Source organism: Schistocerca nitens, chromosome 7 (assembly GCF_023898315.1).
Source record: "Schistocerca nitens isolate TAMUIC-IGC-003100 chromosome 7, iqSchNite1.1, whole genome shotgun sequence".
Classification (NCBI taxonomy): domain Eukaryota; kingdom Metazoa; phylum Arthropoda; class Insecta; order Orthoptera; family Acrididae; genus Schistocerca; species Schistocerca nitens.
This window is the reverse complement of record NC_064620.1, coordinates 85,511,617-85,528,942: the sequence shown is the minus strand read 5'-3', so window position 1 is coordinate 85,528,942 and position 17,326 is coordinate 85,511,617. Positions and strand designations below refer to the sequence as shown.

The window sequence follows — 17,326 nt, the reverse complement described above, 5'->3', positions numbered from 1 at the left end:
GACACCTGTCATCTCGACTGCTAGTGATACGAGGCCATTGGGATCCAGCACGGCGTTCCGTATTACCCTGCTGAACCCACCGATTCCATATTCTGCTAACATTCATTGGATCTCGTCCAACGCGAGCAGTAATGTCGCGATACGAGAAACCGCAATCGCGATAGGCTAAAATCCAACCTTTATGAAAGTCGGAAACGTGATGGTACGCATTTCTCCTCCTTACACAAGGCATCACAACAACGTTTCACCAGGGAACGCCGGTCAACTGCTGTTTGTGTATGAGAAATCGGTTGGAAACTTTCCTCATGTCAGCACGTTGTATGTGTCGCCACCGGCGCCAACCTTGTGTGAATGCTCTGAGAAGCTAATCATTTGCATATCACAGGATCTTCTTCCTATCGGTTAAATTTCACGTCTGTAGCACGTCATCTTCGTGGTGTAGCAATTTTAATATATCGCAAATGTATAAGTGAGGTGAGGACGGCTAATGATTTCTTTAATACATATGCACACCACGCTCGCAATCTTACGGGAATGCCGCCGCGATTAATTAGGAAAATGGGCAAGAGGCTCTAGATTAGTAGTGTGTGAATATTTTGAGAATTTGATCTGACGGGAGGCATTCTGGAGTAGTCCGTAAAGTTGCGGTGACCGCTATGATCGGATGGCTTAGTGGTCAGAGCATACGCCTAGTTAGGAGATCCGGCAAAAATTTTCGAACAGTACCCACTCGTAAGCAACGGCTGTAACTCCTTTGTGTCTTAGTTGCTGAACAGTTGCAGGTCTATTCGCTCGTACACTTCCCTGCAGCCGTCGTCCGCCTGTGTCATCTACAGTCCGTGGTGCACCGCAGTCCTCTCGGCGCTGGTTTTGCATAGCTCCATTTTACCATGCGCGGTATGCTTTAACCTCGGCGGCATGCGAATAGTTTACAAACTTAGCCGCTTCGGAAATGCTTCCACCCTTGGCCCGTAAGCCAATGATCGCGCCATTTTGGACGTCAGGTAAATCGCTCCGTTTCCGCGTTACGACGACGACTGCACTGGTTCCCACGACCTCTGGACACGTTTAATATACTTTCTACTGCCCACTGAGCAAGTATTGCACGATGACGTCGAATATAGGCGGTGGGCATATTAATTTGTCTGTAGAGTGTATGAGCACTTGTTCAGTAGAAAAGAGTTGTTTCACAGTAGCGGTGATGAACCAGTGCTCATCGCTCTTAAGGTACGCATTTTTTTTGGTTCATAGTACCACCTCTGAAAATTTGTCGGTAGAGTTCCTATTCACCATGTATGTGTGAGGGTGGATCAAAAAGCAATGCCTCCTGTACCGTAACAAATTTAATAACAAAAATATAACAGCGGAATTAGTACAGATCACAGCCTGAACTGGCATCTAAGCAGTACTACCGTTCACCACAGTCACCATGTATTGTAAGTATTTGCGCCATCGTTGAACTAGGCATCAAAAGCAGTTTCAGAAAATACAGTTTTTAGCTTCTTGACAGATATTTCTGAGAATGATTTAAAAGATGTGAACTATGACGTCTCTCTCTCTCTCTCTCTCTCTCTCTCTCTCTCTCTCTCTCTCTCGAATCAGTTGATCAGCACGTCTCCATTCTGATGTCACCCCGCCGGGTGGAGTGGCCGAGCGGTTCTAGGCGCTACAGTTAGGAACCGCGCGACCGCTACGGTCGCAGGTTCGAATCCTGCCTCGGGCATGGATGTGTATGATGTCCTTAGGTTAGTTAGGTTTAAGTAGTTCTAAGTTCTAGGGGACTGATGACCTCAGGAGATAAGTCCCATAGTGCTCAGAGCCTTTTTTTTTTATGTCACCCGTGATAAATGCAGACGGCTGGCCGCTGCGCTGCTTATGTGCGATGTCCGTTTCTCCGCTGCGTCCAGTCCTCCGCTGCAAAACGTCTTCACTCAACACCGCACGTTGCTGATGTACATTACAGGACACCTTTTTAGGTCAAGAAGCAAAACCCTGAATATTTCGAAACTGGTTCAGATGGCTGGGTTCAATAATGATGCAAGAGTGTACAAATACACGGTGACTATTTTGAACGGTAGTGTTGGGTAGAAGAGGTCAGGCTATGATCTGTACTAATTCCGCAGTTATAGGTTCATTATTAATTTTTGTGACTCACAAGGGAACCTCCCCATCGCACCCCCCTCAGATTTTGTTGTAAGTTGGCACAGTGGATAGGCCTTGAAAAACTGAACACAGATCAATCGAGAAAACAGGAAGAAGTTGTGTGGAACTATGAAAAAAATAATCAAAATATACAAACTGAGTAGTCCATGCGCAAGATAGGCAAAATCAAGGAGAGTGTGAGTACACGAGCGCCGTGGTCCCGTGGTTAGCGTAAGCAGATGCGGAACGTGGGGTCCTTGGTTCAAGTATTCCCTTGAGTAAAAATTTTATTTTCGCAAAGTTATGATCTGTCCGTTCGTTCATTGACGTCTCTGTTCACTGTAATAAGTTTAGTGTCTGTGGTTTGCGACTGCACCGCAAAACCGTGCGATTAGTAGACGAAAGGACGTTCCTCTCCAATGGGAACCGAAAACATGTGATCGCAAGGTCATAGGTCAACCGATTCCTCCACAGGAAAACACGTCTGATAAATTCTATACGACACTGGTGACGGCATGTGCGTCACATGATAGGAATATGTTGTCGACCCACCTAACTTGTACACTTGGCGAATGGGTAAAAAGATTCTTCTACCTTGCCAGATTTAGGTTTTCTTGTGGATGTGATAATTACTCCCAAAACAGTGATGAAAACATAAGACTTTGTCACATAAACTGAAAATAAAAAATTAAAATTTTCGCTCCAGGGTAGACTTGAACCAACGACCTTTCATTCCGCAGCTGCGCACGCTAACCCTGTTTTTTTTTTTTTTTTTAATCTCATTTTGTTCGTTGCATCTGCTCGGGGCGGACGTCGTAAGACAGCCGTTTAGGTTCGTTGTTGATCGATTAACTCAGTTTTTTTTATTACAGAGGGCTGTTAACCCTCTGACCTAACACGCTGAGCTACCGTGCCGGCATCCCTGAGACCACGGCGCTCCCTCGTACTTTTACCTTTATGTTGCATATCTACGTATGGACTATTCAGTTTGTATATTTTGCTTATTTTTTTCGTAGTTCCATACAACTTCTTCCTGTTTTCTAGATTGATCTGTGTTCAGTTTTTCAAGGCCTATTCACTGTGCCAACTTATAACTAAATCTGAGGGGGGTGCGATGGGGAGGTTCCCTTGTCAGAAGGCGTTACGTTTCGGACCACACTCATATATATTAGAATGATTCCTTTATTTGTTACCTTTGTGAGAAAAGTTTTCTGCTACACTTCATCAAGAGACGCTAGCTTTTAAAAGGTGATTCGATGACGTACCTTTGCTTATACTCAATTTTCTCCCTTTTCCATACATTTGATTTCGAAATTCGTACTAATAAACGAGGTGGCACTGGTAAGAAACTGGACTCGATTTCGGGAAGGCGATTGTTAGTCACCATGATACTCCATATCACCTTAGGTGAATCCCGGGTTGCTTCCATTGAAAGGGCACAGCCAATTTCTTTCCCCAACCTTCCTCTATTCGCGCTGCGGCTTCGCCTCCAATGACTTCGTTGTCGGCAGGACGATGCAGCCCTAATCTGCCTTCTTCAGTGTTTGACTTCGGGTGCTCAAAAAAAAATAAATAAATAAATAAAAAATAAAAAATAAAAAAAATAATGACGTCATTTTTTTTAGGTATTTGCTTACTTCTGAGACACTGGAAACCTTCGTTTCTCCCTTAGAAGCAGGAGCATGCGCGTACGCTTATATCTCGAACCAGCAACAAGTTAAATTTTTGTGATAGCATAATGGAAGGAAGAAGTAATATACTGTGGTGACAAAGGCGTGGGATAGCGATATGCACGTATGCAGATGGCTGTAGTACCGCGTACACGAGGTATAAAAGGGAAGTGCATTGGCGGAGCAGTCATTTGTACTCGGGTGATTCGTGTAAAAAGGTTTCCGACATGATTATAGTCTCCCGATAGTAATAAACAGACTCTGAACGCGAACTAATGGTTGGAGCTAGACGCATGGGACATTCCATTTTGGAAATCCTTAGGGAAATCAGTATTCCGAGATCCACAGTGTCAAGAATACCAAATTTCAGGGATTACTTCTCACCACGGACAACGCAGTGGCCGACGGCTATCACTTAACGATCGAGGGCAGTGGCCTTTGCTCAGAACTGTCAGTGTTAGAAGAGAAGCAACGCTGTGTGAAATAACGGCAGAAATCAATGCGGGACGCACGACGAACGTCTCCGTTAGTACAGTGCAGCGAAATCTGGCGTTAAAGAGCTATGGCTGGAGACGATCGACGCGAGTGCCTTTGTTAACAGCACAACATCGTCCACAGCGCCTCTCTTGAGCTCGTGATCATGTCGGTTGGACCCTATAATACTGAAAAACAGTGGCCTAATCATAAGAGTCCCGGTTTCAGTTTGTCAGCGCTAATGGTAGGATTCAAGTGTGGCGCAGACCTCAAGGCACTCTGGAGGCGACTGATGGCTCCTTAACGGTGTGGACTGTGTCTACACGGTATTGAATGGGTCCTCTGGTCCAATTGAATCGATCATAGACTGGAAAATGGTTATGTTCAGTTACCTGGAGATAATTTTTTCCCAAACAGCGATAGAATTATTATGGATGACAATGTGACCTGTCACTGGGCCATAATTGTTCGCCCTTTGTTTTGAACAATTGGAGCGAATGATTTGGCCCATCCAGATCGCCCGACATGATTCCCATAGAACATTTATGGGAGATAATCGAGGGGTCAGTTCGTGATCAAAATGCTGCACCGGCAACACTTTCGAAATTATGGACGGCTGTAGAGGCAGCATGGCCCAATACTTCTGCAGGGGACTTCCAATGACTTGTTTAGTCCATGCCACGTCGAGCTCCTGCACTACGCCAGACAAAAGGAGTTCAGACTCGATATTAGGAGGTGTCCCATGATTTCTGTCACCACGGTATGTTACGGTCTAGCGTCACGTCGACGCTGATGTCATTAGGGATCAAACACTACCCCACGTTGGACTTGGATGGGGAAAGAGAATCCGCCGTCTCGTGTTTCGCCTTTATTAGTTTGTGGAAGCGACGGAAATCATAAATCTGGACGACCCGGATGCGAGTACATTGCCTCTTGACCATTGCGGATATCTTAAGAGACGTCCAGCAGGTGCAGAAAACTGTAATTGCAGGTGATTCTGTTTTACAATTAACTTACGTCTGTTCCTGGGTATGTACCAATCTCCGCGTGTATGTCCCTGGCGGCTGATTGCCTTTGTAGTTGAGACTGTTAACGTCCGCCGGCGGTAACTGGCAAGGGCCATAGGCTATCCCCAACGGTACTTCAGCGAGAATGCAATCACCTGCGCTGCGGGGTACTAGGAAGCCATTGACACTTGCCAAGCCGGCGAGTGCGTCATAAAGCTGCCAGTGGTTCGTCCGGGATGGCCGCGGAGATCTCGTTCTGGCTCACCCGGCACCTGTTTCCTCTAATGGCGTCCTCACAGCTGGGTTCTCAGTTACGGACCGCGTGTATTTCAAGCACGCGCAGTGTGTGGTTTTGTATGAGAACACCTGGGGGATCCATAACATGTATGCTCTCTGGAAAGTACTCTAACTCTTCGAGTACCCAGAACACTGGCTCCGAAATGTTCTGATTTTTTTTTCCATCAACAGCATTACGTCGACCCATCCCTCCCCCGCTTGAGGAAGGGTAATTTCTTTGCAGAGGTAGTTCTCTTAAGAGATCAGGTTGATATTGGGACCCAACGTAGAAGATTGCTTGACTCTCAAGAAAGATATATCAGACTTTTCTCATTGCCTTATCTTGAAATCAGATAGGGTAGTTATAGGACTTCGTTCTTTTGAGCCAAGTACCCCAGCAGAGAGTGGGGCAAAGGGAAACCCAATTGCGAACGTTTGGAAATGGCTCCTCATATAATGAAGACTTTCATGACCGGATGTCCTAGCTGCTGGTGAATCGTCCGTGCTGTAAGGCCACGGAACTTTCCCGTTCCGAACGTTTCGTCCAGAGCTGCGCAGGGTGTCTTCAGAGGCTCAGAGGCACTCCTTGTTCCGCGAGTCTTGCCGACTGACAAGTCCCATGTCTGACAGTGCCACACATAATGGGTGAGTCAAAACGGACTTTATAACTGTAGAATGATACAGAAATGTATTGAGATAACTTCAAGAATCGGTAGATGTCATTTTGTAGAAAACAACCTCAAGTTTCACATAAAAGTGTCCAGTATCGTTTTGGTTCGATGTGACTACAATTTGCGACGCAGATATAATACCCCCTCACCTGTAATCAATTTCTCCCCACAGACGTTGCAGCAAATCGGACGTAATCTGTGCAGCGTCAACGTAGATTCGATTTTTCAGGTCGACTAAATTGTTTAGTAGGGGTGGAACATACATACAGTCTTTAATGAAACCCCCATATAAAGAAATACAGTGGTGTGAAGTCTGGAGAGCGAGGTGGCCGTCTGATTGCTGGAAAACGATTATCGAGGAAACCTCGAACTTCCGTGAAGAAATGAGATGGTCCCCCGTCTTGCTGGTAGTAAACCATACAACCTCGGTCATCTTCACCAGTTTGTGGCACTAAAAGTTTTCAAGCATTTCTGCAGATACATAATATCGGCAGTAGTCTTCTCCATGAAGAAGAAAGGGCTCAGTACTTTCAGTTTGCTAAGGGCACAAAACACACAAATTTGGGGCTGCCATGAGCGTGTTCCAGGGTTGCACGTAGATCTTCGTTGCCCCATATTCTACAGTGGTGGGTGTTAACCACGCCACTGATATGAAATGTTGACTCGTCGCTGAAGATTACTGTGTGCAGGAATGTCCCGTTGTCCTGTATCCGATGTAACATTTCCGCACAGAATTCCCCACGAAAAACCTTATCTGCATCACTAATTTCCTGTGCCATTGTGAACCTGTATGGTTTCAAGTGTAAACTTATACGCAGTATTCGCCAGTGTATTGTGGAATTCCAGTCTCCCGAGACGCACGTCGGATTGAGTTTTGTGAACTGGGGGCAAAGCTCTCCGTAACTCATTCGACATATTCGTCAACACGCGGGCCATTTGGTGACTTATCATACCGCAGTGAACAAACCGTGTCAACCAATTTTTTGTGCCAAGAGTAAATTGTAGGCCTGTTTAGATGTTCTTTAGTGTATTCGTTGCGAAATTTACACCGAACAGTTGTTGAAGAATTCGTAACACGAAACCAAACCACACAGCGAGCACCAGCGGCAGCGAACCACCAATTCCTTTTCCAGTCATAAGTCTTGCAGCTTAGCTGCTGGTATCTAAATAATTAGTTTGCAATCTCGATATGACTATAAAAATGTTGTAAGTGGCTGCACCACTAATTACTATAACTCCTGTTAAAAATTGTATGAAGAGTTAGATTACATCAAATGACAAGGGCCTTGGGCATATCTGTATATTTGCCTTGAACATTTAAATTAAATTGTGCACTTAATATTACGGTACGTTACTCAGTTGAGAAGTTTTAATAACGGGTGTAATTGGTTCGTAAATGACGTAAAATCACGAGATGGAGCCCAGGTTATCATGACTATTATTATAACCTTTCTATAAATTCTCGACTGTACAGCATAAGCTTCAGAATACTAATCGCTGCAGAATCCGAAGGTGTATTTTATATTACTTTCAAATGGCAACTCCAGCCTCCACTTCTCAGAGTGGTTCGTGGTCCGTGATTGTCTATAAATTCTAAAGTACTTACTCAACGTGGACAAGACGAAACAAACCAACACAACCACGCTCGATAACTAGACAAACGAGGGAGCTAACCAGCCAGGCAGCCATATTGCATGCACAGATCGCATGTGCGATCCATCAGACTATCAGGGATTTCGACACGATCAACGACCGATTGCTGCGATTTCCCCACACACGAGCGATCTACAGCCCATACGACGGATAGCTGCGATCCGTCACTCGTGTGTGGTGCCCTTTACACGTGATCAACAGAGGTAATCCATGTCAGAGGTAAAACCTATCTATCGATAGTTGTCTGTCAAACATAAAACTTATCTGGCGATTCTGTAGAGAAGCCGTCCATACATCACTACGTTTCATGGCTGTTTCTTTTCTGTTACAATTAACCCCTTGTTTATATATTTAGAGGGAGTCTCTGTGTAGCCGTGGATATTAGGTCGTAATTTTGATGTTGTTTACGGAAAACTTTATTTCATGATTTCCCGACCCATAGGCATGCTCTGTGATAGTTGAATTTTCTGTTTCCCTAATCGGCAAATGCTTTTATGTCCCTTCAGTCGTGTATCCACGCATTTCTTAGCAGTTGCAGTGTAGATCTTACTACGCGTAAACGGAATTTCACATATACTGTGTGCCGAGAGAGGAGAGCATTTATCCTTTAGAGATCGGAGTGCGTGACTTACTTTCTTTGCTGGCCTAAAAAGGTCTGAAATTATGTTTGTCTAATATCTTTCCGATCTGGCCAGTTACTTTTTAATGAAAGGGAGAGAAACTGTATTCTTCCATCGTTGTGTCTGATCCTTGTCCTTTGCCGCACTATTATTTGGTCGTAGAACGCTGGTTACTTTTGTTCCTGAATAGCCATTTTTCTCGAAAGCCTGCTTCAGATGTTCTAATTCGGCTCCAGGTGTTGTGTCGTGCAAACTCTGGTGGCTCTACCGACAAGACTTTAAATGACACCCTTCTTTGGTTGTGGATGATGGTTGGAGTGTTTTTGTAAATCTTTGTCCGTAGGCATTATTTATTTCTGCAAAGAAACCATGACACGGTTTAAGGTGCATATTATAGTGTGAGTCCACGACGATGCACAACTAAGGTTAAAATAGGACTCACATTTTGGTTGTGGATCCTTATGGTCACACATTTTAATATGTACCTGCAGATGGGACACAAGTCCTGAAACCGGCTAGTGCTTTCCGTTTTAGAAATAAAATTTTTTACAGCTGTAGAGGATTTTTATCATGGACAGTTAATAATAGCTGCGTCTGTCCCGTGGACAGAAACGCGTGACAGCAACATACTCCGTGTAACCCGGACTTTCACTGTGTGATTTTCACATCTTTGGCGACCTGATGAAAGACATGCATGGACGTCGGATTCTGTCGGACGAGGAAGTGCAAAAGTGGCAGACATCCCAAATATTGCTATTTGTCCGTAATTATCACGATTTCTGGGCTAAAACTGCGTTCTTATTGGGACCAGTGCGAAACTTACGGAATTCGGTATTTGATTTATTTTTAGTAGTTTGACAACAAAATGTTTTTCGTTGCATCATGTTGTGAATCAGGATTGTTCCAAAAATAACGCAATCCCTTTGACAATGTGTTTAGCACAGATTATATAATACTATATATACAAACAACAATGTCTCGTTAACTTCACTATTGTAGGTGCGTCAACTTGTAGCTATATTGTGATTTGGCATACTGATGTTCAGGCTGCCATGTCACTGTCTAGTGTAAAGCAAGTAAGCAATATTTAAAGTAACTCAAACATTTTTTTAGTCTCCTTCGGGTCTAAATATTTACTTTTTAAGCGTTACAATTCGGCTTCAAATCGAAATTTTTGTAGTCAGTTTGTAAGGAAAAAAAAAGTCGTTCGGGCAGGTCCCCGGACCCCATCTCCATCTGTCCAGTCCCGATTACTGACAGCTTGTTTCCAAACAGGGAATCATGTGGTTGCGGATCAGTCAGCGGCCGACGGCGGTCTACAAAACAGGAATTAATCCTCCCGTATCCCAGTAGGGGGGTTGGGTTCTTCGGGGGAAGAGACCAAACAGCGAGGTCATCGGTCTCATCGGATTAGGGAAGGACGGGGAAGGAAGTCAGCCGTGCCCTTTCAGAGGAACCATCCTGGCATTTGCCTTGAGCGATTTAGGAAAAGCACGGAAAACTAAATCAGGATGGCCGGACGCGGGATTGAACCGTCGTCCTCCCGAATGCGAGTCCAGTCTGCTTATCCCAGTAGGACAAATGTCTCAACGCGTTTGGTGGTTACTTTTGAATGGAACTGTTGCATGGTCCGGTTGTGGCGGGTTTTCGGTTTCTATTTTACTGACCCTTATACACTACACATGTCATACACTTTACTCTGTAAATACACAAACAGATCCTCCAACTCGACCTTACAACCTTCCGCCTCCAATTTCAGCACTTTTGGATTCACTGCCTTGCCTTGCATTCGTCTGAGCCCTTCCCCCTCCGTCCACCTCCCCCCCCCCCCCGCTCCTCTCTCTCTCTCACACACACACACACACACACACACACACACACACACACACACACACAGAATGTCCAGATCATTAGTTGCCACAGTACCCGTTTACTCACACCCACAATTACTGAGATGCATGCAAACTCGACGGCCGGGCCGCTGAGCGCCCGCCGTGCTGTAGCGGTGCAGCAGTGCTGAAACGCCGCCTCCGCTTGCATTACAGGACCGGCTGACGGGGCACGGGGCGATCGCGTCCATCGGCTCGGTGGCGGCGGGCACGGGCGGCTCGTCGCCGTTCAGTGCGTCGCACCACCACCATCACCACCACCACCACCGCGGCTCGGGGGCGGGCTCGGGCGGCGCCGGGGGCGGCGCGGGCGGCGCGGGCGGCGGCATGACGCCCACGTCGCACCACCACGCCGCCGCCGCCGCCGCCGCCTCCGACTTCCAGCCGCCCTACTTCCCGCCGCCGTTCCCGCCCCCGCCGCCCGTCTCGCACCACGGCCACCACGCGCAGGGCCACGCCTCTCCGGGCGCAGGTAAGTCGCTGCTTCCAAACTCTCCACCTTCTCCAGTATCTCACTTCCAGGACCTTCCTTCCGCAGACTTTCGTAGGGTGGCGCACTCTGTCCTTACTAGCTTTCCCTATATGTAACACGTATCCTGCCCCACAGTAAGAGCTCCTTTGTTTCCCTGACTGCTCCACAGCACGCCAGCGTGCAAATTACACTACTGGCCATTAAAATTGCTGCACCACGAAGATGACTTGCTACAGACGCGAAATTTAACCAACAGGAAGAAGAGGCTCTGATATGCAAATGATTAGCTTTTCAGAGCATTCACACAAAGTTGGGGCCGGTGGCGACACCCACAACGTGCTCACATGAGCAAAGTTTCCAACCGATTTCTCATACACAAACAGCAGTTGGCCGGCGTTGCCTGGTGAAACCTTATTGTGATGCCTCGTATAAGGAGGAGAAATGCGTACCATCACGTTCCCGACTTTGATAAAGGTTGGATTGTAGCCGATCGTGATTTCGGTTTATCGTATCGCGACATTGCTACTCGCGTTGTATGAGAGCCAATCAATGACTGGTAGCAGAATATGGAAATGGTGGGTTCAGCAGGATAATACGGAACGCCGTGCTGGATCCCAACGGCCTCATATCACTAGCAGTCGAGATGACAGGCGTCTTATTCGCATGGCTGTAACGGGTCGTGCAGCCACGTCTCGATCCCTGAGTCAGCAGATGGGGACGTTTGCAAGACAACAACCATCTGCACGAACAGTTCGACGACGATCGCAGCAACATGGACTATCAGCTCGGAGACCATGGCTGCGGTTACCCTTGACGCTGCATCACAGACAGGAGCGCCTGCGATGCTGTACCCAACGACGAACCTGGGTGCACGAGTGGCAAAACGTCATTTTTTCGGATGAATCCAGGTTCTGTTTACAGCATCATGATGGTCGCATCCGTGTTTGGCGACATCGCGGTGAACGCACATTGGAAGCGTGTATTCGTCATCGCCATACTGGCGTATCACCCGGCGTGATGGTATGGGGTGCCATTGGTTACACGTCTCGGTCACCTCTTGTTCGCATTGACGGCACTTTGAACAGTGGACGTTACATTTCAGATGTGTTACGACCCGTGGCTCTACCCTTCATTCGATCCCTGCGAAACCCTACATTTCAGCAGGATAATGCACGACCGCATGTTGCAGGTCCTGTACGGACCATTCTGGATACAGAAAATGTTCTACTGCTGCCCTGGACAGCACATTCTCCAGATCCCTCACCAATTGAAATCGTCTGGTAAATGGTGGCCGAGCAACTGGCTCGTCACAATACGCCAGTCACTACTCTTGATGAACTGTGGTATCGTGTTGAAGCTGCATGGGCAGCTGTACCTGCACACGCCATCCAAGCTCTGACTCAATGCCCAGGCGTATCAAGGTCGTTATTATGACCAGAGGTGGTTGTTCTGGGTACTGATTTCTCAGGATCTATGCACCCAAATTGCGTGAAAATGTAATCACATGTCAGGTCTAGTATAATATATTTGTCCAATGAATACCCGTTTATCATCTGCATATCTTCTTGGTGTAGCAATTTTAATGGGCTGCAGTGTAATTATAGTCCTGTTACGAGGCACCTGGTGATGTTGGAATATGCGAGTACTACAGTCATTTAGAAACGAGCCGGAGGCTAAAGGAATCGATATGTCATTGCCTACCGGAGAACGTGTGGTCCTTCCAAGAGCGCAGAAGCTCCAGATTCGCAGCTAGAGGGATGCAGGCCCACCTGACGACGGGAAGAGCACGTGCTCGCGTCCACCGTCCATTGAGATCAGTTGTGCTGAAAACAGAGAAGTGGAGGCTTCAAAAGAAGAGTAAAGAGGTGTACGAGGGCGGTTTAATGAGTCTGATAATAAAATAACGCTTTACGAAAGGTAAAGGCACGACAGAGGCAATTGTGACGTTCCAGCTGACAATGGAACCAAGACTAAAGAAATATCATGACACGTACATAAACTTTGACGATCTGGAAAAAGCGCTCGACAATGTAAAATGGTGGAACATGTTCGAAATACTGAGAAAAATAGGGGTAAGCTATAGGAAGAGACGGCTAATACACAATATCCAGAATGAGATTTTTCACTCTGCAGCGGAGTGTACGCTGATAAGAGACTTGCTGGCAGATTAAAACTGCGTACCGAACCGAGACTCGAACTCGGGTTTCAAATGCTTCAAATCGCTCTGAGCTCTATGGAACTTAACATCTGAGGTCATCAGTCCCCTAGGACTTAGAACTGCTTAAACCTAACTAACCTAAGGACAATGAACACATTCATGCCCGAGGCAGGATTCCAACCTGCGACCGTAGCGGTGGCGCGGTTCCAGACTGAAGCGCCTAGAATCTCTCGGTCACAACGGCCGGCACTGGAAGTCGGGACCTTTGCGTTTCGCGGGCAAGTGCTCTACCATCTGAGCCACCCAATCACGACTCTCGACTCGTCCTCACAGCTTAAAATCCTGCCAGTACCTCGTCTCCTATCTTCCAAACTTCACAGAAGCTCTCCTGCGGACCATGCAGGTCGGCGCCAGAGCTTCTGTGAAGTCTGGAAATAGGAGACGAGGTACTGGCAGAATTTCAAGGTGTGAGGACGGGTCGAGAGTCGTGGTTGGGTAGCTCAGATAGTAGAGCACTTGCCCGCGAATCGTAGAGGTCCCGAGTTCGAGTCTCGGTCCGGTACACAGATTTAATCTGCCAGGAAGTTTCGTATCAGCGCACACTCCGCTGCAGAGTGAAAATCTTATTCTGAGGAGGAACAGTTGGTGGTGACGGTGCTGTTGTTCGGCAGGTGGGGGCGGCGCGGGTGGCGCGGGCAGCGGCGCGGGCCAGCTGGACTACCTCAACTCGGTGGCGGCGGCCGCGGCGGCGGACCCCTACTCGCAGACGCTCAGCTCGCTGCACCAGGCGCACCACTACAACCAGCTGACCGCCGCCGCCGTGTCCGCGGGCCAGCGCGGCGCGCACGACGCCCTGCGGCGCTCCGACGCCGACGCCCTGCATGTGGTGAGTGGCCGCGCGCCCTAGCACTGCACTGCCACTCCCAGCGCACGGACAGTCCTGTCTCCTTAAGGACAGTCATTGGGCAAATTGCATTCTTGTACTTAAACATATTGTTGTTGTTGTTGTTGTCTTCAGTCCTGAGACTGGTTTGATGCAGCTCTCCATGCTATTCTATCCTGTGCAAGCTTCTTCATCTCCCAGTACTTACTGCAACCTACATCCTTCTGAATCTGCTTAGGGTATTCATCTCTTGGTCTCCCTCTACGATTTTTACCCTCCACGCTGCCCTCCAATGCTAACTTTGTGATCCCTTGATGCCCCAGAACATGTCCTACCAACCGGTCCCTTCTTCTTGTCAAGTTGTGCCACAAACTCCTCTTCTCCCCAATTATATTCAATACTCACAAAAGAGTATACACAGTACAGTAAACTATAAATAATGTAAAGAATACAGACTTAAACAACTGCAACATGCGTAACGGTAGACAAAAATGTTCTTCGATTTTTTTTTGTTTTTTTTTTTTTCGAACTTAACACATTTCGACAACTGGTTAATGTGTTCACTATAGGCTGTAACCACCTCTGGCAGCAGCACAGGACTGAAAGATGTCATCAATCTCATGTTGAGCCAATAACGCCCATTCTTCCTGCAGAGCTGCTCACAAGTCTTGGAGAGTGATTGGTGGAAGCTGACGTCATGCAACCCGTCTCCCTTCTGCATCCCAGGCGCTACGCATGGGATTCAAAACGGAAGAGCGAGGAGACCATGCCATGCATGCAGTATTATCCGTTTCCAAGAAAACATCAACCATGTGTACTGTATCAGGTCCATCATAACGTTTTTAATGGACAACCGCGTCATCGATGACGTCAGGGCACCTATCAAACGGGATAGCGTTTTCCGGATAGTCGCACCGTTTTCCGGATAGTCGCACATCCACAGTCGCTGTGTATACAGCCACAGACCGTAAGAATGGAAACAGGACAGTTGCAACCTTATGTGGCCCGATGGATTAAAGTGAACCGTTTTGTTGTATCTCGAATCTGGCGACAGTTAATACAGACCGAAGCTGTATCCAAAAGACCAGGACAGGACGGACCACGTGTGACGTCAGAAAGAGTGGACCGTTATTTTGCTGTAAGGGCACGGCTGTGCCGCCTTAGGACTGCGCGGCAACTGGCATTTGACCTCGCAGCATCTACTGGACATGTTGTATCGAGACAAATGGTGTACAGGAGGCTTCGGCAGAGTCTCCTTTACTGTCGGAGACTTGCTGTAAGTGTACCTCTGACGCGTCTCTCAGAAGGGAACGTCTAGAGTGGAGTCCCCAACATGCCGCTTAGGCGGTCGAACAGTGGGCCAATGCTGTTCTCACAGATGAGTCCGGATTAGGACTGGAGAATGATTCTCGACGGATTCGCACGTGGAGGGAACATCTACGAGTATGTAATTCACATCAACTGAGGACACCAATACTGTTTTTGGACGACGCATCCAAATAACGTGATTGTAGCTCTCATTTTTATTCTGTATTTTTCCAAGTACACATTTTTTAGCCGTTCAGGGTTGGCTAGGTACCTGAAAGTTGGTTTTATATCATATGAAGCAGAAAGTGGCAAACCATGTTTGTGGATGTACGGCTTTCCCCTGGCTTCTGCGTGAAGATATTTTCACCACGATATGTCACAAAGGGAATTTTGAGGTTTATCATCTGTGAAAAGCTTGTGAAAGAATATTGGCCACATGGCTTGTTGCATTGTTTTCACGCTATGTAAGTTATCCCTGATAGCTTTTCCATAATGGATTTGTGAAGTGCGAATTTCCTTGTCTGTCAGTCTGTTACATCTCTCAGTGGCTTTCCTTCTTCTAAAAACCATGTTGTCTCCTCATTTGATATCTATGGGAAGCAGCATGATGGCCGGGTTAGAAAGTTCAAAGTGAAGGTCAGATAAACCTACAGTGCGACAGGCAGACGCCGTATAAATTTCATAATAAAATAGGTCTCATAGACGTATAAAAATTTTCTCACCATACATTTCCACGGGATATAAGTAACTACGATTATGTTCTTGTGCCAGTAACTTTCTGTCGAAATGAAGAGAATAAAATCTACCCGCAAAAGCTCACTGACAGACTGCAGGCAAAACCTTATCTGCAATTACCTGTGCACAGAAACTGGTACAGGGCACCGGTGCGTTACTGGAAAGTAAAACAAGTAGTATTCGTTAACATACAGTATTTAGCTTGCGAATAAAATGGTCACAAGTTGGTGTCAATTTAAACTTCATCCGAAAACGACGTTTATCATAAGATTGCATCAGTCGGAAGAAATATCGTTTCTCGCTCTTGCCGCCATCTATTAAAATAAACGTAAAACTCATTTCATTGCCATTTCTCGTCAATATAACAATCTTAGAAAATAAATTTACCGCGAAACGCATTGATTAGCCACAGTGAAGAGAACCGACGTGGTTGAGTCAAGCTGCATACCATTGACACTGCATTCGAACATCCGCATTAACTTACATTTATCCTCACTGAAAACAAGGTGCCAGTCAGCGACAGGAATTCTGAATCCTTTCTAAAGTCGCTGAACGAGGAAATTTCAAAGTTCAGAAAAGCGTCATTAGTAAATGGTCTGAGACTGCCGTTCACCATATCTGGCGGATCGGTCGTGCGACCTCACGCATCTCGTCGTGTTCTACGGCCTTCCGTGAACCATTCCGCACACACTCATTACATTGCTGAAACACTTCGTTCCACACGAGCAGCCGTTTCCCGGATGGTTGCATCACATTCTCTCATGTCAGTAATGAGTCCTCTTTCACTGATTTGACGGTACTCTGCTCACAAACGTCTGCGAGGCTTCCAGTCCGTCTGCTCAAGTCACACTGATCCATTATCCCTCGGTTTACAGCGACAACAAGAGCCGCAGTCACGTTTTGTCGGTAGATGGTTTTGCGCCGCGATATCGATGTTGACCTTGAGCCAGCGGGCCTACATGGTTCAAATGCTAATTATTTCTGCACAACAAACTAATTTACAGGTCCTGTGCATATGAACGACCTACCTCCAGCCGTTCAATGTGTTCTGTTTTTTTCTTGAAGATGAGTGCATCAGTATTGCAGACGTATGGCGCACAGCTAAATTCCGCATGCGCTCTCCTAAGTCCTCCAACACGGCTGCTACTCATTATTCGGAGTTTTACAACGTGAGAGCATACGCTAGAGTCATCTTCGACCAACAGTCTGCGGGCGCTCAAGTGGAATTCCTTTCACCTATGAGACAGAAGGAACTACCGTTAGGCATGTCCCAACCGCTACACACCCTACACGAGTTATGACAGTCACCGCTAACGAGACGACTTTCACACTCGAGATTTCTGATTCGAGTCTCCGTGGCTGCTAATT

General features: G+C 46.8%; 1 protein-coding gene across 1 annotated transcript in view; it reads left to right on the top strand.

Annotated features, from left to right (window-relative positions):
• Positions 1-13,797: 13,797 nt before the first annotated feature.
• Positions 13,798-17,326, top strand: part of LOC126194817 (transcription factor AP-2-beta) — a 420,874-nt gene continuing 417,345 nt past the window's right edge. Inside the window, exon 1 of the mRNA XM_049933144.1 lies at positions 13,798-13,918. The gene's annotated coding sequence lies outside the window, so the exon portion shown is untranslated. The remainder of the gene's footprint in view (positions 13,919-17,326) is intronic.